General features: G+C 40.3%; 1 protein-coding gene across 1 annotated transcript in view; it reads left to right on the forward strand.

Moving 5' to 3' along the window:
• The first annotated feature begins 360 nt into the window (after nt 1-360).
• The window catches only part of ANO4 (anoctamin 4), a 350,573-nt gene continuing 328,552 nt past the window's right edge, over nt 361-22,381 (forward strand). Inside the window, exon 1 of the mRNA XM_032416461.1 lies at nt 361-903. The gene's annotated coding sequence lies outside the window, so the exon portion shown is untranslated. The remainder of the gene's footprint in view (nt 904-22,381) is intronic.

Consider the following 22,381-nt stretch of genomic DNA (forward strand, 5'->3'; position numbering starts at 1 on the left):
TGAAATGGAGAGGCAAATTTCTGGAGAGACCTTTTAACCCTTTTCTGCCTAAATTTTTCACTTGTGTAATAGGGAGACCAGTCCCTGGTTCTCTCATCCTGTGCGTTGGCCATAAAGAAGCTCACGTCCAAAGTGCCATTGCTGTACTCGGGGTGACCTCTCCGTGCACATGAGCAGGTTGTCTGGTCTGGAGATGCCAGTAGATCTCATTTAGGGAGGGTTTCAAGTCTGGCTTCTTGGTGAGTTGCTGTGGGATGCACAGGAAACTTCCTGAGCGTCTGGTGTCACTACGGGGTTTTAGAGCTTGTTTTTAATAATGAGCAAATAGAATCGGCAACGGGTGGAGAGTGAGATGCCCATCCTGCCAAACTTCTGTTAGAGGCAGGGGGCTGTCCTGCCCCTGTCAGAACCGTCTGGCTTCTGATGCTCTCCTGTCGCACTGACAAAGGCTCCTTGGCTGGGCTGATTGGTCGCCGGCAATAACTGATATGGAATACTGATATATTCTCCCCAGCAGTTCCTTCCACTCCAAAGAGGCTCCTTTCCTCCCCTCCTCTCATGTTCCCGACCCCAGCCTGGTGCCCAGCCAACCCCGACCAGGACGCCCCTGCACCCGGGGGAGGACACGTCCTGGGCGTGATGCTCTGAGCCGGCGGTGAAATCCACCAGGCTGCTTTCGCTCCAGCTCACTCTCCGGAGAGTCCTGCTCCAGACTTCTCAGGGTTTTTACAGCACAAACAACTGCATGTGGGCCGAGGGGAGGCTGAAAAGGACTTGTGCGTGGTGGTTTTATCGCCTTTCATCACTTTGCTGGCCTCATCCTGAGCCTTGCCTGGATTTCTTTCCGCCTAAGACACTGAGGAAGGATCCCTTCTCCTTCTTTTGACTCTTTCTATTTTTATGGTAAGTGCTTGCATTGAATGAGCTGCTCTGCAGTGAACTGAAGGCTCTCGCTCGCTCCCTCTCTTCCCAGCTAAGCTTTAGTGACCTTCTCTCTGCGTTTCTCCCTTTTTTCATGGATCCGTGTCCGGGGTGATCCAGCTAACTAGAAGGCCAGAAGTCATTTGTCTGGACTGTTTGTCTTTTAATGTTTATTTTATTTTTTATTTTTCATAAACCTAAGCTGCTCAGCTGGGATGGAAACATTAGCACTCTCTCTTTGTCCTTGAAGCGGCAGCCAGGGGAATGTGTTCACGATGGTAAACTGCAGCAGTGTGCGGGGAATCTGTGGAGGGTGACTGACAAATTTGGGCAAGATGAATCCTTGGCGTGCTGAGGGTGCACTCTCAGAATCCGGAAGGGCCGGGGCTGGGCGGCCCATATAGCAAACTACTCCGTCTTTCCAGGTGAAGACGAGCACCCATGTGAGTTATGTCGGAGTCTGCCCTGGGCAGCGGCACTTGAAGTACCTGCGCGCCCTCCCCCTCCCCAAGTCCAGAACGGCCCTGTATCTTGTGGGCTTTACAACTTGGGCAGTAACATTCGCAGCGGGCAGAATCCTGCACTGGCGGATGGAGTAATTCATGACCTCATTGCTGCTTTTCCTTTGGAATCAATCTCAGGGTGCCTGTTCTGCAAAGCATATTTTACATCCTCTTCGGAGGCCGGTGGGGCAGTGATGATAGGAACGTTTTTTGAGTTGACAACATAGTTTCATCCTCCTGGGAGAGAAAATGCTTTGAGGCTACTGGAATGGTCAGACTTTTCTAAGTGGAAAATAAGCAGGTTTATGAGGAAGAACATGCATGTTGCAGCATCCACAGGCAGGTTGTTTATTCCAGGGCATCACTCTTAGAAGAGTGCCCTAATTTTTCACCAGGTCTCCTGAGGCTTGCTGTAGACAGAACCACAACTTCAGGTCTGTTGCTGGCTACCTGCCTCTTGCAGCGCATAGGAAACCAGGAACATTTCTGTATAGTTCTCACTGGTGGTTGATGGGAGTAGCTCTCTTCACAAGGGGATTTTCTTCTCTTTTTGTTTTTGGTAGCAGGTGTGTTGAATTACTTTGGCATTCCAAAGAATAAGCTTCACTGTGGTAATTCTGCTTAGTTCTTTTCCAGCCTTGGTCTGGAGCTGGTTTGTCTTACTTGATTTTGTATGGGGTTTCCAGTTCTGATCCATTTCACTCTAGGGAGGGTTCTGATCAAATGTAATTCAGCCTGTGATTTGTAAGATACTGCACTAATAATATTAATGTGATTTTTGGTAACAAATGAGAAAAAAAGAGTGGGATGAAATGTCTAGTCTTTCCCCCTGTTGATTGGGAGTTTGGAATATAAAGTTCCTTAACTGTCTTGCTCATTCACACCACTTTTATTTCCACTGCCTGTGTGGATTTTTCTTAAAATAGTGGTGATGACATCCAGCATATGCTTTTATTCTGTTCCCTGGGTTCAAAGTAGATATAATTGGTGGAGGGTTCTTACATGAAAGCATATATTTAAATAAAGAGCAAGAATTTGTGGATGTTTACATGATAAACCAGTTGCAGAATGAAACCAGCAAATAGGTTAACAGCATCAAAACAAAAAATTAGAACCCTTGCGGACTGTAGTTTCTGAATCCTTAAGTAATGTTTGAAATACTTTCAGCATTGTTTGGATTAGCTGTTCTAATATCCACTCTTTTTCCTACACTCAATTATGGCTCATAGCAATGTTGTGATCTGACTGGTAGACTTCTTGGCTTCCTTTGATCATTCTTTCATGCTTACTTGTTTACTTTCATCCTTAATGGTGTTTTCTTACCTTGCGTATTCTTTTTTTCCCTCCAATTGCAAGGTTTTTTATCAGGTGCCTGGCAACACAATTTGAGCTATTCATCAAGATGGAAAGAGTTAGAATCAGCTTGTATGTCATGGAAATAGACTCTGTATTTCACACTGCAAGCAATTTTGGATGCATTTAGGAAATATTTCCCTTTAATTAGTAGCAAGTTCAGTTTTGAGAGAAAAAAATTCCTTAGCCTTCTTTATCTTGCTGAACAGAATGTTTGCTTATGCAATCAGAATTTTGTGTGTGTGTGTATATGTGCCTATATGTATGTATGTATGGAAACATACAGAAATGTACTGTTTACTTATGACTGTTATGTGAACATATTTTTAATAGTTGTAGCATGCTTATTTAAAGAATAGAACAAAATTCCTAAGCTATTGCTTAGCAACCTCTAGCTAGTTGTTGTTGTTGTTTTTGTAGGGATTTCCCCACTTCTTACACCCCTCCTCCAGATAATGCCTTTGGGAATTTCTTTGAATTGGGAGAATGCATTCTACAGCATTTCCTTGTTTCACAGCATGGTGTCATGTTAATTCCTTTGCAGGGTCTCTGAAGGCAGCATAGAAAACTACTGCAGGAAAAATTGATAAAAGCGGTGCTGAGTGGAGCCAGTAGGCTCTTGGTGGGATGAAGTCACCACAACATTTTATTTGTGTGTGTTAATTTAGCTGCTGCACCTTGCAGCTGATTTTGCTGATTTGAAATGGGTCTAGAAGCACCTAGATTGGTGTAGATGCACTCATTCATTTTTCACGCTTCTTAATTACAGCTATCATTAAAACTATGTTTTACCGTTTCTTTTGGTGGTGGTTTAATTTGAAACCTGCAGCTTCTGTTGTAAATCAGTATTCCATGTTTATCCTCTTCCTTTCTGTTCTTTCCTACTTCTGCTTTATGTATGTTTCTGTATGTGAGCGCGCATACGTGTACACATGGAAACTCAGGCAGTGAAAGTTGATGACTAATGAAGAGTTGGTTACAGCTTTTCTTTTAGTAGCTGGACTCCAGAGTTCAACCTGCAATCTTGTTCATGAGGGAAGAAATTGCCCCCAATAATACAAATACAACCTCATGCCTCTGCAGTCATTCTTGTCATTGAAACTATTTTCCATAGTTGATTACCAGGACCAGAAATAGAATCAGTTCTGCATTTTAATTAATGACATTCTAGATCTGTCTAGGTTGGACTGCCCTCAAATCTTGACATGTTTACTACCTACAAGGTCTTTGTATTAAGAGGGGGGTTTTATGGAGTTTATTTTTACAAAGTAAAAAAAGAAAATTTGATTATGTGACACAACCTTTCTTTGGGCATTGGATGAATCATATTAAGGATATTGACTGAATTTTCTGGTGCTTTTTCCACTATGATTAATATAGTCCCTTTGCCATCTCTCCGTGAGCCTTTTTTTTTTTTTTTTTTTTTTTTTTATAGAGAAAAAAGAGGAATGTACAACTCCCACATAAAGCTGCTTCGGGAGAGGACTGTTCTTTAACAGAGTTTCAAGACCACTTCTAACACTAGCTATGGTGATCTACTTTGAAAGGAACTTGCTATTCAATTGGCAACTTAGATTGTATGAAATAGAAGAAATGCTTCATGAGCTGTGTCGAATACTGCATTTTTGATCTGTGCCTCCCTATTGAATTCATCTAGGACTATAGTCACTAGACAGCTTTGCAGAAGAAAATCATGTCCTCAGTAGCATAATAATCTAGCCAGACTGTCATAAATGTTTATGTTGCAAGTTATATCTCTTGGGTTGTAGAGGGAGATGGCAGAATTTTGGAGGAGAACCAAATCACAGCCCCAAAATAATGCAAGACGAAAGGGGGAAATTCTTCCCTTTATTTAGCATTTAATTCTCCAGTCAAGCTGTTGGCTCTTAAGTCTGAAGATCCAAGAAATTGTTAAAAACACATAATGACTGTTTCAGAAGCCTTTTCGCTGATAGAAATCTTTGACCCTTAATTAGGGATCTGCTGTAAGGCATCAGTGACCTTTTGGCTCGTGTGAGCTAGCAGCCATTCTTATAGAAAGTAGACATCTTGTAATACAGCAGGAATTTACTTACTTACATTTTTCCTGTTGGTCTCCCACTGGGGACCTCCTGTGAGTATCAGAGGGAATGAGTGTCTGGAGACAGTCAAAGAAGAGAGCTAGTCACAGGATGCCTTCAGGACCCAGAGTTCCAGTGCAGCCCCAGGCACCAACTGCTGTGAGACTCAGACTCCTATCTGCTACCTTGGGCTTGGGCCAGATAATCTCAGAGGGCTCCCTGAGCTATTGAAAATTATGAACTGTTGTTTTACCTCTATTTTTTACTAGATGGGTGGTAATTTTTTTTTATTTTTTAATTTTTTTTATTATGTTATGTTAGTCACCATACATCATTAGTTTTTGATGTAGTGATCCATGATTCATTGTTTGCGAATAACACCCAGTGCTCCATGCAGAACGTTCCCTCCTTAATACCCATCACCAGGCTAACCCATCCCCCCAGCCCCCTCCCCTCTAGAACCCTCAGTTTGTTTCTCAGAGTCCATCCATTTTGGATGGTAATTTTTAAAGCAATTGATCCAGGTTAGACATTCTTGGAGAGGAGGTGGGCTATACATTCCCTTGATCCTAGAACTATGACCATGACATGAGCATCAGAATTATTCAGGAAAGTGTGATAATGTTGAACCTTCATGAACGGAGCTCCTGTGTATATGACTACCTGCTTACCCTGGGACATTTTGAAATGTTTCTCCTTACCTTCAGTAAAGGACCTTGAAGAGTGTCTTATCAACCCTCTCATTTCCTAAATAAGGAAGCTGATGCTCAGGGAGGTTAAGTGCCTCCCCAGGGTTGGAGACCTGGTTAGCACCTGGGCAAGACATTTTAGTGCAGTGTGCATGGATTTACTCAGATCCTTGTTCCATTCCTGGTGCGGAGCCCTTTCCACAATACACAGCTGACACTTACTGTGCCATTCATTGCTCACAAAACTGCTTTGTGGCATCTAACTCACTGGTGTCCATTATTTCTGGGTTCATTTCATGCAGATTACGTGGCTGTACCAGTCCGAGTGAGTCACATCAAGCCAATATTTATGGTAATTTGTTCATGCTTATGTAGAAATGCATTTTTTGTATTGAAGTTTTGCTTTTCTTTTGAACATTCTAAGAATCTTACAAATACTGGGGTGCCTGGGTGGCTCAGTTGTTAAGCATCTGCCTTTGGCTCAGGTCATGATCTCAGGGTCCTGGGACCAAGCCCCACATCGGGCTCCCTGCTCCGCGGGAAGCCTGCTTCTCCTCTCCCACTTCCCCTGCTTGTGTTCCCTCTCTCGCTGTCTCTCTCTGTCAAATAAATAAATAAAATCTTAAAAAAAAAAAAGAATCTTACAAATACTCTGCTTAGTTTTTAACCCCCCTGCCCTTCAACTATTTAACTGATGATCAGTTTTGTAGAGGGAGTGATATTTACGGATTGATTCTTTCATCCGTTCATTCACCTAATACTTATTGAGCACCTATTGTGTCCATCCAAATGCCAAGCAGTGCAGATCCAGTGGTGAAACAGCTGGATGTTGCCATCTCTGAGGGTGGTCAGAGTCTAGTTATGCTTCATGGAGTTAGTCTTGATTCCTCGCCAGTGACCTTACTGTTTCACATGGTTTCTCAAAGAATCCAGTTGAAAAGCCGTTTGCTTGGTCAGTTTCTGCCTGTGATTATTCCACTGACAAGTTCTTTTCCTGAAAAGGCACCTTTGCTATCATTACAACATGTATCTTCCAGTTTTCCAAAACCGTATTCTTAGCTTCTGTTCTGTTACCTGACTGAACAAAAGAGATTAATTAGCTAAACTTGTTTGTACTATTGTGATTCACAAAATGAGTGTTCCCTCCTTTGGAAAAACTAACTGTTCCCTGGAATCCTAAATGGGTAGTCTAGATAGCATGGTGTCTAGGGAACTAATTGCAGATTAAAGTGCAAAGCTGAGCTAGGTCGACAGTGTCTGTCCTCTTAACATCCCTCAGTACAAAGATCTCATAAGACTTTATAGACTGTATTGTGATTATTTGTCTACTGGTTCTCTTTCCCAAATAGACATTTTGTTTCTTGAGGGCAGGGACTCTATTTTCATCTCTATATGCCAAAGCCTAGTTTAGTGGACTGCAGATACCCAGTAATCCTTAACAAGCAGATTGGGAATCACCATATAAAACCTAGGGTGCTGGTATTAGCAGCTAGTGCTCTATGTGGAGAGCTTAATTTTTCAAAATAATGTGACTATATGAATTAGACTGAGAAGGATAAAGAGATTGGCAGTCATCCTAATGTAATCCATTAGAAATTCTATGTAAAACCCCCCGAAAATGTTTGTCTCCAAATGAGTTTCAATAAAGTAAACAACAAGAATTAAGTGCCTTCTCTAAGCAAAGCATTATGTTAGGTCCCCAGGAATGAAAGATTTAAGAAAAGTCACAAACTAGTAAGGATTTGTTTCATGTGTAAATGACCTGGCTATAAGGCAGAGATTCTACTAGGCTGTAGATATGCAGATAAGTCAGGGGGTAGAAAGGGCATTCCAGACTGAGGAGCTGGCTTAAGCAAGAACCTAGAGATCTGATGGGCAACTAGGAGATGGCTTGGGGGGAAGGGGGTGGTGGTGGTGGTGGTGAAATGGAAAATGCAGGGAAAGACCAGGGACCTTTGGGTGGGGGATATGGGGATGGTATCAGAAGAGCTAAGTGGCAGTTTATGATTTCTGAAAGATGGGAGATAATTAATACGGCCTGGATAAAGCCAAAAAGGAATCTCTCCTCAAGTTTAATTAAATCAAAAGTCTGTATTCAGCAGGGAAAGAGAGCAGTTGCTCAGTACATAACCACATAAGACGTTTGCTTCTCACCCAGCCCGTTTACCCTTGAGGGTACACTTTGACATTCAAAGTCATCACAAGGAAATGAAGCCAGGAAATCTAATCTGAATCAATCAGTTTAGACCTAGAGAGAATTTGGGATGGAGGTCACTGAAGTGCCTGTGAAAATACTGTCCAGAGTGTAAAGAACCCCATGGTCCTTTGGTGCTTTACTCCTTACAGCTTCTATTTCTTTTTCTTTGGCACTTAGCTTTGTGCTATTTACAAAGAATACAGTCATTTTATTAATCAGTGGGGATATGAATGGAGAAGCTATGTTCATGTAGGTGAAAGAGTAGCTTATTAAAAAACTGTAATCAGTTCCATTCATCCCCAAGGTATGATTTCTGCTCTGCCTCTTCCCACTTTCCTTTTTTTCTAAAAGAATCAGGGAACATATGTTTAGGGAGTGGTAAGTTAAGTTTTGTGCCTCTGAGAATTGGATCTCGTCAGATGCCTCTCCACCCTGGATGTAACCTGAGAAGAATGGAGTTGTAAGGATAATCTCTAGATACCTTGGCCAGAGCATGAAAGCAAATAGATTTTGAGTGAGAGATGATGAGGTAGAAAAGAAGCTCACTCACTGAACAAGTGCTTATTAAGCATTTTCCATGCTTCAGGCATAGTTCTGGGCACTGGAGAAACAGTGAACAAAACCATCTATGTCTTGCTTTCATGGAGCTAACGTTCTGGTAGAAAGGGGAGGAGCAAACAGACAAACACATTAGCAGATACAAAGCATGTCAGATGGTAATACGCACAATGGTGAAAATGAAGAATATTTATGCTACTCTTATCTTCATATTTGGGCTTTCCATTTATTGAACTTACTCATAATATTTAAATTATTTGGCTCCATGCATTGTTTTTAGCTTACTGTTTTTATATTTACTTTCTGACTAGTCTACATAAACTGCAGTCTTGAGGGTTTTTTCCCCTAGGTAAGTGCAGTTGTTGAAACAATTGGAGTACTGTGAACAAAGTTATAATCAGACGTTTAGCTCTGAAATTGACTGAAAGGAAAAGTAAGATGGACATCAGAGCTCATGAGTATTTTTCTCAAGGGTAGAACTGTCAGAATTTAGATGAAGAATATAGGATAGAAACAGACCTGTCTCTCACTTGAGTCTGAGGAGAGCAGATTGGAGTGTTCTTCTGGGAGACTGGGAGCTTGAGCTTAGGGAGCTCTGGCCCTGGGAGGGGGGCAGGGAAATGGTGGACATTACCAGTGAGCACAGCTCATTAGGAAGAGGTCAGAGTGAACTAGAAAGTGAACACACAAGAAATTTAGGAAGGAGTTTCAGTTTGGGAGGGAAGGAAGAAAGATAAAGCCAGTGAGATACACGTATGTACGTCAATGAGCAACATTTGTAGAAACAGGTCCTGCCTAAACACCTGGGTGAGTCAGTTAATAGAAACGGTTCCTTGCAACTAAAAGCAATATTTAAGAATTAAAAAAAATTCCTACCCTATTATATGTGATCTTTAATTTCAGTATCAGTGTTCTGTTCTATTCCAAGCAAGATTTGGTCAGTACTTTCTACCTTTCTTCTAAAAGAATTAGGATTTAAAGGAGAATCTCTCCTGGTGGTGGAGAGACTGGGCTCTGGGGCAGGCAGTCTTGTTCCCATCCTGGCTCTGCCGCTTACTCACCTTTGGACCTTGGACAGGTTGCATAGTCTCCTTGTGTATCATTGTCCTCAATTGTAAAACTGAGAGTAACTAACAGTCCCTACCTGTTAAGAGTTATTGTGAGTGTTAAATGCGATAGTACATGGAAAGTGCTTAGCACAGTGTCTGCAAGATGGTTATGTTGCCCAACAGTTGTTAACTTGTTATCATTATTTGTCTCTCTGGTGTTAGGAATTTGGGGAAATTCTATATATGTATGTTTGTGTGTACGTATTTACCTGCTGAGCAGACTCTCTTTAAATGATTATTATCATACTTTCTTCTACATGTTTAGATGAATGGTTTTATGATGATTTTTTTTTTTTTTTAGAAAGATCTCAGTTTTTGCTATCAGTCTTTTAAATGCTGATTCAGTTTTACTTGAATTGCTAGTCTGTATCACAGTGACCTATGAACTGGGGAATGGAAGGAGTGAATGACCACAGGGGTCCATGGAGCAGACCTACTAGACATACTAAGTGACTTTCTGGCAGGAAAAGAGAAAAGCGAGGTGGGTGGGGGGGAAGGAGCAAGATAGCAGCAAATAAGATTAAATTCCTTTGACTGGGACAGGAGAGTTAGGGATGGTTGCCCCTTAGGTGGTGTGTGGTCTAAGCAGGTTACTGCTACAGTGTCCTTTGCAGTTTCCAGGAGAGAGAATAAGCAAGGAGATGGGATTGGTGTAGGTGGAGGCAGGATGGTTAGGGAGGAGTTGTTATGTGGCAGTTTGTAGGAAAGATTTCTAAAACTTTCATAAAACTAATTCAACAATGTCTTTTTTGTATTTTAATGATTTTATTCTTATTCACACTATAGTTTAGTAATGAAATAGAAATTCAACTTTATTTCTTCCCAGTAACTACCTAGTTGCCCCCATTTTTTGAACTATGTATTTTTTCTTTGCCTGTGATAGATTCTTGAGAAAGCTGATGTTTACTTAGACCAGGGTGGAGGTGGCATGAATGGGTGGCATCATCTATTAAATCTCCTTAAGCAGTTTGAACTGTTTGGGGAGTTTGCTCTGTTTTGTTAATATTCGTTTCTTGGCTAACTCTACACTGTTAATTTCTCTAGTTTTGTTTTGTTTTGTTTTGTTTTCTCTAGTTTGTTTTAATATCTGGTGTGGCTAGTCTCCTCTTATTATTCCTTGTTCCAAGAGTTTCCTGGATCTTCTTACACACTTGTTTTTCTATGTAAACTTTAGAAGTTGTCTAGTACTGAAAAAAAATCATGTTTTGGGGAAAGGATTAAATTTATAGATTAATTTATTGAGAATTTATGAAATCGAATCAACCTGTGCCCAAACAGAGTATATGTTCCCATTTATTCAAATCCTTTATGGATCTAAATAGTGTTTTTAGAGTATTCTTCATATATCTTGGTAGTAGTTTTTTTATTTAAATAATTTGCTATAGTTTCATGATAGGTTCTTGTCTAGTCTTCATATGTTTCCAGAGGTATTGAGGGATGAGAAAGGAATAGGAGTGTTCTTTAGGCACCATAGAATAAATAAATAACCAGGGAAAAAATACAGAAAATTTGCATAGATGGACGTGATTGATTCACTTTTCTTTTAACCCCATCTTTTGAATTGTTGATCTAACTATAAATACATATTTGCCTTGAATCTCTAATTGAATTTAATACATGTTTTTCTCACTCTCAGATTGAGAACACCAGTTGCTCAGATCCTTTTGCACAGTGTTCTGTAACATTGTCTTGTATTAATTTATTTGCCTACTAATAAATTAATTCAGGAGGCATTTAGTAAGTACTTACTATAGGTCAAACATTAAGAATATGCTAATAAGATGTCCCTTTCATCAAAGGGTTTGCTGTTTACTAGGAGACTGGCCTGAAAACAAGTTATAATAATGTACTTTCTTGAAATTATATGAAGGGTGGAATTGAATCCTAGAGTAGGAGTGCTTAAGGCTATCCTGGGACAATCAGGGAAGGCTTCACTGAGGAGGTGGCATCTGAACTGGGACCATTTAAATGAGTTGTTGCCAGGTGGGCAAAGTAGGGAAGGCTGGCTGCACCAGAAACTAGCAAGTGCAAAGTCACTGGGACATGAGCGAGTTACAAGTAATTTAGTCTATGAGACTATGGAAGGAGATGATGCTTAGCCAAAGGACAGCTGCCACATCTCCAAAGACTTTATATAACATGCAGAGGAAATTTTCGTATATTCCATAGACACTGGAGAAGATTTTTTAGCAGAAAAGACAAGGTCAGATTGTAGATTACATCACTCTGGTAGCTATATGGAAGACGAAGGAGAAGAGCAGGGGTATATAATCAGGAATACTAGTGTGGAGGTTACAACCACCAAGCCCTGTGAGAGACTATTTTCTCTTAAACTAGGGCTGTGGCATTAAGAATGACAGTGATTCTGTGTAAGATTCACTCATTCAGCAATTATTTATTACATTCACCTATAGGCCAGGCTTTGTTCTAGGTTTCTAGGATGCAGCAGTGTATATGATATATATCTTCTCTGCTTCCAGCGAGATTACATTCGAGTGAGAGGAGACCGACAAAGAACCTGATAGATAAACTGATATGATAGGCACTGGTAAATTAAATGAAGCAGAATGAAGGGGAAAGGGAGGGGTGGTGTGGAGCATACTCCTCATGACATGCTTTTCAGCAGAGTGATAGTTGAATAGAGACCTGAGGGGGTGTGGAGGAGGGTGTAAGCCAGAGGATATATGGGAAGGAGTGTCCAAGGAGAGGGAACGGCTCGTGCAAAGGCCCTGAGAGGAGACTGTGCTTGGCATGATTAAAGAATAGCGAAGAGGCCAGGAGGGCTGGAGCCGAGTGAAGGAGGAGGAGCTGGGAGCCAGAGGTCATGGAAGTATTAATTAGGTGTTAGAGTGAGATGGGAAGTCAGGGCTGTGTTTTGAGTACAGGGGTGTAATGATTTGTCTGGTAGCCTTGAAAGCATCTTGCTTCTTGCTTCATGGAGAACAGGTCATAGGGAGTCAGGGTATAAATAGATCAGTTAGGAGGCTAGTCGAGAAATCTAGGAGAGGTGATGATGGACGAGGGTGGTGGCATTGCATGTGGTTGACGGGTGGCAGGATTTTGGATCTGTTTCCAAATTGGAGCTAAAAGGATGCAGGAAGATATGCCTAGGAAGTGAAATGGGCAAGTATGGATAAGATAATGGCTGCTAAGGAAATTTGCAATATTTTAAAGGGAGATGAGGAAAGAATAGCTGGGGAGGGCCCTTTAGCAAGAGCAGTCAACACAGCCAGTATGGTGAGTGGGCCATGGTGAACTCTTGCAGGGTTCCTGCATGCATCTGTATACTTGTAAGCCACACTGGAATGTGTGAAATGATTCAGTGGAGTTCCTAGGATTGCCTTACTCTAAGAGGCTCTGTTAAATAGGATTAATTGGAAGTATATAAACGGTGTCTACTTTCCTGGGCAATAAAATTGATAAAGAGACTACACTTAAATTTAACTTTAAGCAATTTCACAGCCTGAGAATTTTCAGCAAACAGTAATCAGGGCTCTGATAATGTAAGAAATTGGCAGCCCATTTGCATTGACGTGGGTCAAAGGAACAATGTGGGGGACACAGGAAAGGACACACACAGATCATGGATCTTAGGAGTATGGGAGAAAATGAATTAAGTGTGGCTGAAAAAATTACAAAATGCCTAACATTTTATCCAAGTGCTTTTAGCTAAGAGTTCTCTCTCAAGCCTAGGTACTTTTCTTTATTAGCAAAGAGGTTATAATATGTTCCAGAGAGTTGAGTCAAGGCTACTTCCCTTATCTTTGGAAGTTATCTTTGAGTGGTGCAGTGCTGTCTGTTACAAATAGTAAGTATATTTCTGTAAATCATGTGGTGTGTCCTATTATGAAACAGAAAATACACTCATGAAGGTTTTTTATGGATCCAAGCCAGGTACCCCTTTTGTCAGACCTTGCCTTTTGAAGGATTTTAGGCTGTTCATAAGAATTCAGATTTCCCTTGCAAAATTGAGGATGAAAACCATGCCCAAGGTTGTTCTACACTGTGGACAGGGTAAATTTCCACAGTATAAGACAAGTTAGAGATCAACACCGTGTAGGAGTAAAGACTGTTCTCTTGGCCATAACTGATCAAGGGATATAGTTTTGACACATATTTTTCTCTAGTTAACTGTACATACAGTCAACCATGCACAGTCCTCATTGAAATGGGTGGGTTCATTCTTTCTTAAATTCATCTGTGTTGTCATTGCAAGTCACAAAATTAAAGAACTCTAGTTACTATAGCCAGAGTGATGGATAAAAAGGAGTCCCTTAAACCACGGCAGTCAATGTAAAATCTTTCTTCTGTTAATTGGCTTCTGTTTTTGTGACTTTATATAGGCTTAGATAGACTCACGTCATTGTGTTAATATGTGTGTGTGTGCATATATAGACATGCAGACACATACACATATGTAATTCCTCTGTTCTCCTCCCCAGACTGTAGTAGTCTTTCTGAAACATGAACCATTCTTATTTTTCTTTTAATTTCTTTACATCTAGTTTAGTGTCTGACACAAAGTAGGAGCTCAAAAGATGATTGTTAATCGAAACATAGATACATTGTTTTTTATTGTTGTTCTGTTGATTAAACACTGCTGTACCCTGTTTAGTTTTGAAATACTTCTAGAGACCCTAATGATTGTACCCTGTGTTCCTGGCATCTTGGTTTTATATGGTAGTCTATGGCATATTCATGACTCCAAACATTAAAAAAGGCAGCCTTTCAAAGGGAAATAGCTCTGTACATGGATGTAGAAGGATGTAGAAGGAGCATGAGATTATAGGACAAAACTCCAGTACATATATAGCTATTATAGGTCTTTTATCTCCTATTAGAAGGAATTTTAGGCTGCTGATAGGAATAGATTATATTTGACATAGTAAAAGTTCAAAAGCAAGGAAGAAATGGTGGGAACAAAATGGAACCAGGTATACAATTAAAGTGCATGTCAGAATGACCTAAGCATAGGTTACAGAGGCCACAACTTTGGCTCTAAGCTTTCTGTCAGCCAGCAGGAAGAGGAAGCTCTTGTAGGAGTAAAGAGAAGCCAGTTGCTCAGGATGATTATAACTATTCTTGGCACCAACATCAGACAAGAATTTCTCCCAGAAGTCCCCATAAAGAGTACACTGTGTTTTATTTTGAAAATCATCAAGTCTTGTAAGGCTGATTCTCCTAAAACACATTTGTTTTAATAGCATTGCTTCAAAGCAAATTTTGTAAAAGCAACTGCAAGGTTCTGTTCAGGTACTCCATTCTCTGCTGATGTGGTTTGGCCCAGAAATGTGAAGAGTAGATGGACTACTTGTCCTTCAGTCTTCCCTGTGTATTGTTATTCTCAGCTGAGGTTTGAGAATTATTCATTGACATTGAACTTAAAGGTGGTGTTACTCCCTCCCACATAGGCCTAGAGTGCAGCAATTCTGTGTGGCCAGTTAGACAATGCCCTAGCAGAGTGTCAAATAAAAGCTGGGGTTAGCATCCTTTAGAGTGAGCTGAGTTGCTAACAAAGACATTTGCCTGAATAGAAAGCTGCCCTCCTTATTTCCAAGGGTTGTGTGGGGGGAACCAAGCAGCTAGGCCAGGATTATACATAGAAAGTTCTTTACTGGGGCGCCTGGGTAGCTCAATTGGTTACGTGTCTGCCTTTGACTCAGGTCATTATCCCAGGGTGCTGGGATCAAGCCCAGCATCGGGCTCCCTGCTCAGTGGGGAGTCTGCTTCTCCCTCTCCCTCTGCCCCTCCCCTTACTCTTGTGCCCTCTGTCTCTCTCTCAAATAAATAAAGTCTTAAAAAAAAAAAAGTTCTTTAGTACTTGGACAAATGGGTGGTCTACTCCAGGGACTTTAAACAAGTATTCCTGGGGGTGTACCTGAACACTCAGGAAAGTATGGAAGGTTCCAAATGCATAGTTTCCCAAAATCTGGACTGTGTGCTCAGTGTTGTTTCTCCCCACCCTTTCGCAGTTACTCTTTCCCCATTTTAGTGAAGAAAGACATCTCTCTTATCTGTCCTAAATCTTGCTGTAATGTATTGTGCATGGGTGTAGAATCCACCTGGGCACTGAACAGAGCAGCAATTTGAAATATTTTCTTACAAAGTAGTATGGCAGTGTGAGCAATAAAAGACTTACTAACATAAACATATGCTATCTTGGGATAAGCTTCTGTGGGGAGGTAGACTGAATATAAGAGTTAAAGAAGAAAAACTCAGTATATAAATTTTCCAACTGGAAAGGAGGAGCTTGAATTATTTTTAAAGTGGGTGATGGTGCTTATATTAGGCTTCTCTAGAGAAACAGAACTTAATAACATACATAAACACACACACACACACACACACACACACACACACACACACACACACCTGGTTGTGGAGAGGGCAGAGAGGAAAAAGGATGAATGAAAAAGAGATAAAGAGATTATAAGGAATTAACTCATGTGATTATGGAAGCGAAGTCCCAAGTTCTGCACTTGGCAAGCTGGAGACCCAGAAGAGCCAATGGTATAAATTTCAGTCCAAAAGCCAGCAGGCTTGAGACCCCAGAAGAGCCAGTGTTTCAGTTCTAGTTCAAGGGCAGGAAGAGACCAATGTCCCAATTGAGTGAGCAGTCAGGAAAGAGTTCCCTCTTAGCCTTTTTGTTCTATTCAGGTCTTCAGTTGACTGGATGAGTCCCACAGGCTTTAGGGAAGACAGACTGCTTTACTCATTCAGATGTTAATCTCATCCAGAAACACCTGTTCCAGAATAATGTTGGACCAAAAGTCTGGATACCTTGTGGCCCAGTAAAGTTGAAACATAAAAATAGTCATCATGGTGGGAAATAGAAGTTTTTTATTAAAATTTTACTGTTTACATATGCCATAAATTACATTTTTTTTGTAATTCTATATAAGTTTCTGATGATGTCAGCTTTAAACTTCATAGGGAGAATCAAAACTTTGGGAGGTGATACGTAGGTTTTTGTTTGTCTTTTGTTTTTATTTTTTAGGACTTACATGAACAAAAGTGTTTGAAGACCACAAATTACTCCCTATAGTATGATCAAAATAATTGCTAGCTTGATACATGCTTTACCCAAAACAAAATCTCAAAGGTAGATCAAAGTTTAGTCCCTTTATTAGGTAAAGAGCATAGGTTCAAAATACGTCATTACAACAGTTTTCACCACCACCACCTTGGTCAAAGTCACAGTCCGCTCATGACTGGATCATTACAGCAGCCTCCCTGCTTTGACCTTGACTGTTACCCTGTGTTCTCAGCACAGATGCCCAGAGTTATCTGGTTAAAACAGAAGTCATGTCATGTCAGTCCTCTGCTCAAAATCCTCTTTTGATCTTCCTGGACCTAAATGATTTCCTCACTCTATCTTATCCTATTTTCCCCCCATACTCAGCTGGCTCACTGTACTCCAGCCACAGTGGCCTCCTTGCTGGTCCCGCAGCATGTCACCAGGCACTTTACAATCTCAAACCTTTGCATTGTTATTCCCTGTGCCTGGGAACACCTTCTCTGTTTGTCTTCTTAGCCAACCAAACCCCTACCTCAAGTCTGCTCAAATTCTCCGTGAAGTCTTGCTCAACTACCCTATGTGCAACTGCACCACCTCCCACCTCTTCATATTCTCTGCTTTACAGCTTAATTTTTCTTCCCATCTTCTAACACACTATATAATTTACTCACTTGCTTTGATGTTATTTGTTTTCATGGACAAGAGAGCAACGATTTTGTGTGTCTTGCTCACTGGTATTCCCCAGTGCTTGGAATAGCACATAGCGGGCACATGGCAGCCACATAGTAGGCACACAGTAAGTATTTCCTCAGTGAGTAGGCCTACATTTTGTGTAGTTTTCATAAGTCAAGTTCAGTATTTTATCTACATTTTTAAAAAAGATTTTATTTATTTATTTGACAGAGAGAGACAAAGCGAGAGAGGGAACACAAGCAGGGGGAGCGGGACAGGGACAAGCAGGCTTCCCGCTGAGCAGGGAGCCTGATGTGGGGCTCGATCCCAGGACCCTGGGACCATGACCTGAGCCCGAAGGCAGACGCTTAACGGCTGAGCCACCCAGGTGCCCCTTTTATCTACATTTTAACAACAACATAGGTAGTAAAAAAAATAGTATAGAATCTTGAAAAGACACAATTATTGTTTAATGTTTTACTAAATTTGAGTTGAAAATCTTTATTTACCCTTGTTTTCCCTGTTCCTTGATACTGATTTTAACTTAAATTTTATTTTTTTTTGTGCATTTATCTTGTTTGAATTTTTTATCGAAAAACGTTTATTTTGAAATCTTGAATACATGTATTTCTTAAACGGTCAAATCCATTTTAGAATGAGTTGAGGTGAACATAACCATGCACAGCTGGGCTTTCTGGATGACTGCAAGGCCAGAGGAGGGGCTGTTGCTCAGGGGTTGACTCTCTTTCTCCAACTCTCCTCCACTTTCTTACCTTGGGAATATGGTCTTGCCCATGTGCAGCTGGGTTCAAGAACCAGGAGATATTTGTAGCACCACTTCAAAAGGAAAAGCAATGTTGTTAGCATAAGTTCTTCCAGAGTAGTTCTTCCATTACTGTTCTCTTAACAAGCATAGAGAATTTAACGGGGAAAAAAAAAAAAGGTACCTATACCAAGTAGGGGAGATGCAGCATATCCTTGCATAGAGTTTCCCTTCTTCCTTGATTCCTATGGGGCTTGTTGGTGCCACCAATGACCCTTCCTCTCCATGGGGGCAGGATACTACCAGAATTGAGAGAGAAACCTAAATCTCACCAGATTTCTGCCCTTTCCTTCTTAGGCTTTTGTACAAAGCTTTCAGTTTTTCCCCATTGAGAATGGTATTTGCTGTGGGTTTTCCATAGATGGCTTTTATGATATTGAGGTATGTACCCTCTATACCTATACTCTGTAGAGTTTTGATCAAGAAAGGATGCTGTAAGCTGGTGCAGCCACTCTGGAAAACAGTATGGAGGTTCCTCAAAAAGTTGAAAATAGAGCTACCATATGATCCAGCAATTGCACTACTGGGTATTTACACCAAAGATACAAAAGTAGGGACCCGAAAGGGTACGTGCACCCCAATGTTTATAGCAGCAATGTCCACAATAGCCAAACTGTGGAAAGAGCCAAGATGTCCATCAACAGATGAATGGATAAAGAAGGTGTGGTATATATATACAATGGAATATTATGCAGCCATCAAAAGGAATGAGATCTTGCCATTTGCAATGACGTGGATGGAACTGGAGGGTGTTATGCTGAGCGAAGTAAGTCAAACAGAGAAAGACATGTATCATATGACCTCACTGATATGAGGAATTCTTAATCTCAGGAAACAAACTGAGGGTTGCTGGAGTGGGGGGTGGGGTGGGAGGGATGGGGTGACTGGGTGATGGACACTGGGGAGGGTATGTGCTCTGGTAAGCACTGCGAATTGTGCAAGACTGTTGAATCTCAGATCTGTACCTCTGAAACAAATAATGCAATATATGTTAAGAAAGAAAAAAAGAAGAAGAAGAATGTAGCAGGAGGGGAAGAATGAAGGGGGGGAAATCGGAGGGGGAGAAGAACCATGAGAGACAATGGACTCTGAAAAACAAACTGAGGGTTCTAGAGGGGAGGGGGTTGGGAGGATGGATTAGCCTGGTGATGGGTATTGAGGAGGGCACGTTCTGCATGGAGCACTGGGTGTTATGCACAAACAATGAATCATGGAACACTATATCTAAAACTAATGATGTAATGTATGGGGATTAACATAACAATAAAAAAAAGAAAGGATGCTGTATTTTGTCAAATGCTTTTTCTGCATCTATTGAGAGGATCATATGGTTCTTGTTCTTTCTTTTATTAATGTATTGTATCACATTGATTGATATGCAGATGTTGAACCAACCTTGCAGCCCAGGAATAAATCCCACTTGGTCGTGGTGAATAATCTTTTTAATGTACTGTTGGAACCTATTGGCTAGTTTTTTGGTGAGAATTTTTGCATTCATGTTCATCAGGGATATTGGTCTGTAATTCTCCTTTTTGATGGGGTCTTTGGTTTGGGGATCAAGGTAATGGTGGCCTCATAAAACAAGTTTGGAAGTTTTCCTTCCATTTCCATTTTTGGGAACAGTTTCAGAAGAATAGGTATTAATTCTTCTTTAAATGTTTGGTAGAATTCCCCTGGGAAGCCATCTGGCCCTGGGCTTTTGTTTGTTGGGAGATTTTTGATGACTGCTTTAATTTCCTTAGTGGTTATTTCTTCCTGGTTCAGTTTTGGTAGTTGATACATCTCTAGGAATGCATCCATTTCTTCCAGATTATCTAATTTGCCGGCATATAGTTGCTCATAATATGTTCTTATAATTGTTTGTATTTCTTTGGTGTTGGTTGTGATCTCTCCTCTTTCATTCATTATTTTGTTTATTTGGGTCATTTTTCTTTTCTTTTTGATAAGTCTGGCCAGGGGTTTATCAATCTTATTAATTCTTTCAAAGAACCAGCTCCTAGTTTCGTTGATCTGTTCTACTGTTCTTTTGGTTTCTATTTCATTGATTTCTGCTCTGATCTTTATTATTACTCTTCTCCTGCTGGGCTTAGGCTTTATTTGCTGTTCTTTCTCCAGCTCCTTTAGGTGTAGGGTTAGGTTGTGTATTTGAGACCTTTTTTGTTTCTTGAGAAAGGCTTGTATTGCTATATACTTTCCTCTTAGGACCGCCTCTGCTGCATCCCAGAGATTTTGAACTGTTGTGTTTTCATTTTCATTTGTTTCCATGAATTTTTTTAATTCTTCTTTAATTTCTTGGTTGACCCATTCATTTAGTAGGATGCTCTTTAGCCTCCATGTATTTGAGTTCTTCCAACTTTCCTCTTGTGATTGAGTTCTAGTTTCAAAGCATTGTGGTCTGAAAATACGCAGGGAATGATCCCAGTTTTTGATACCGGTTGAGACCTGATTTGTGACCTAGGATGTGATCTATTCTGGAGACTGTTCCATGGGCACTAGAGAAGAATGTGTATTCTGTTGCTTTGGGATGGAATGTTCTGAATATATCTGTGAAGTCCATTTGGTCTAGTGTGTCATTTAAAGCCTTTATTTCCTTGTTGATCTTTTGCTTAGATGATCTGTCCATTTCAGTGAGGGTGGTGTTAAAGTCCCCCCCATTACTGTATTGTTGTCAATGTGTTTCTTTGCTTTTGTTATTAATTGGCTTATATAATTGGCTGCTCCCATGTTAGGGGCACAGATATTTACAATTGTTAGATCTTCTTGTTGGATAGACCCTTTAAGTATGCTATAGTGTCCTTCCTCATCTCTTATTACAGTCTTTGGTTTAAAATCCAATTTGTCTGTTACAAGGATTGCCACCCCAGCTTTCTTTTGGTGTCCATTAGCAAGGTAAATCATTTTCTACTCCCTCACTTTCAATCCGGAGCTGTCTTTGGGTCTAAAATGAGTCTCTTGCAGACAGCATATCAATGGGTCTTGTTTTTTTATCCAATCTGATAGCCTGTGTCTTTTGATTGGGGCATTTAGCCCATTTACATTCAGGGTAACTATTGAAAGATAGGAATTTAGTGCCATTGTATGGCCTGTAAGGTGACTGTTACTGTATATTATCTCTATTCCTTTCTGGTCTATGTTATTTTTAGCCTCTCTCTTTGCTTAGAGGACCCCTTTCAATATTTCCTGTAGGGCTGGTTTTGTGTTTGCAAATTCCTTTAGTTTTTGTTTGTCCTGGAAGCTTTTGATCTCTCCTTCTATTTTCAATGACAGCCTAGCTGGATATAGTATTCTTGGCTGCATATTTTTCTCATTTAGTGCTCTGAATATATCATGCCAGTCCTTTCTTGCCTGCCAGGACTCTGTGGATAGGTCTGTTGCCAATCTAATGTTTCTACCATTGTAGGTTACATATCTCTTCTCCCGAGCTGCTTTCAGGATTTTCTCTTTGTCTCTGAGACTTGTAAGTTTTACTATTAGATGTTGGGGTATTGAGAACGCTAGTTCCGACATCTTACTAATGTCCGTGTTGATTAGGTCCCTGGCAGTCGGTACTGCCTCTTGTTCTTTTTTTTGAGGTGATTTTTTTCTGTCTTGTCATTTTGTCCAGAGGAGAATAGATGAATGAGAGAACAAAATGCTAAAAGGGTAACAATGACCCCAGAAAAATATACACTAAACAAATCAGAAGAGACCTGAAACCAGGGGAAAAGAAAGGGAAAAAAAGAAAAAAGAAAAGAAAAAAAGATTAAAAAAAAAAGAATATGATCAAATATGATCAGGCTGGTGAATAGATTAGTGCCACACACTAGCTTTTGGGCATATTTTGGTCTGTTAGAAGAAACTGCCTCCCAAAATTTTAAAGAAAGAAAAACTTATATGTACAAAAATAAGGTTAAATACGATGAAGGGATGGAATATGACTGTAAAGATGAAAATTATTAAAGGTTTTATAAAAGGAATTGATAAGATAAGAAGTTGGTTGAAAAAAGAAAGAAGAGAAATTTAAAAAAAAGCGGGGAGAGAATGTGATCAGGCGGGAGACAAGAACAAAGCCATACACTAGAGATTCAAGGTATATTTTGGTCTGTTAGAAGAAACTGTATCCCAAAATTTTAAAGAGAGAACAACTTACATATATACCAAAAATAAGGTTAACTACTATGAAGGGATAGAATATGACTCTGAAAATGAAAAATAAGAAAGATTTTTTTAAAAAGGAATTGATAAGATGTTGGCTGAAGAAGGGAAAAAGAAAAATAAAAAAAAAAAAAAGAAAAAAAAGAAAATTAAAAAAATTGACTTCGAAAGACTAAAGAATCAGGGAGAAAAAAGACATGCATTCTATGAGCTGTATTCCCCTAGCGCTGGAGTTCTGCCGTTCTCATTGATCAGTAAACTTGGTCTTGGCTGGCTGTTCTTGCTGATCTTCTGGGGGAGGGGCCTGTTTCCTGGTTCCCAAATGTCTTTGCCCCGCCCTTGCA

The sequence above is a fragment of the Phoca vitulina genome, unplaced genomic scaffold, assembly GCF_004348235.1.
Source record: "Phoca vitulina isolate PV1807 unplaced genomic scaffold, GSC_HSeal_1.0 scaffold19, whole genome shotgun sequence".
NCBI classification, from domain to species: domain Eukaryota; kingdom Metazoa; phylum Chordata; class Mammalia; order Carnivora; family Phocidae; genus Phoca; species Phoca vitulina.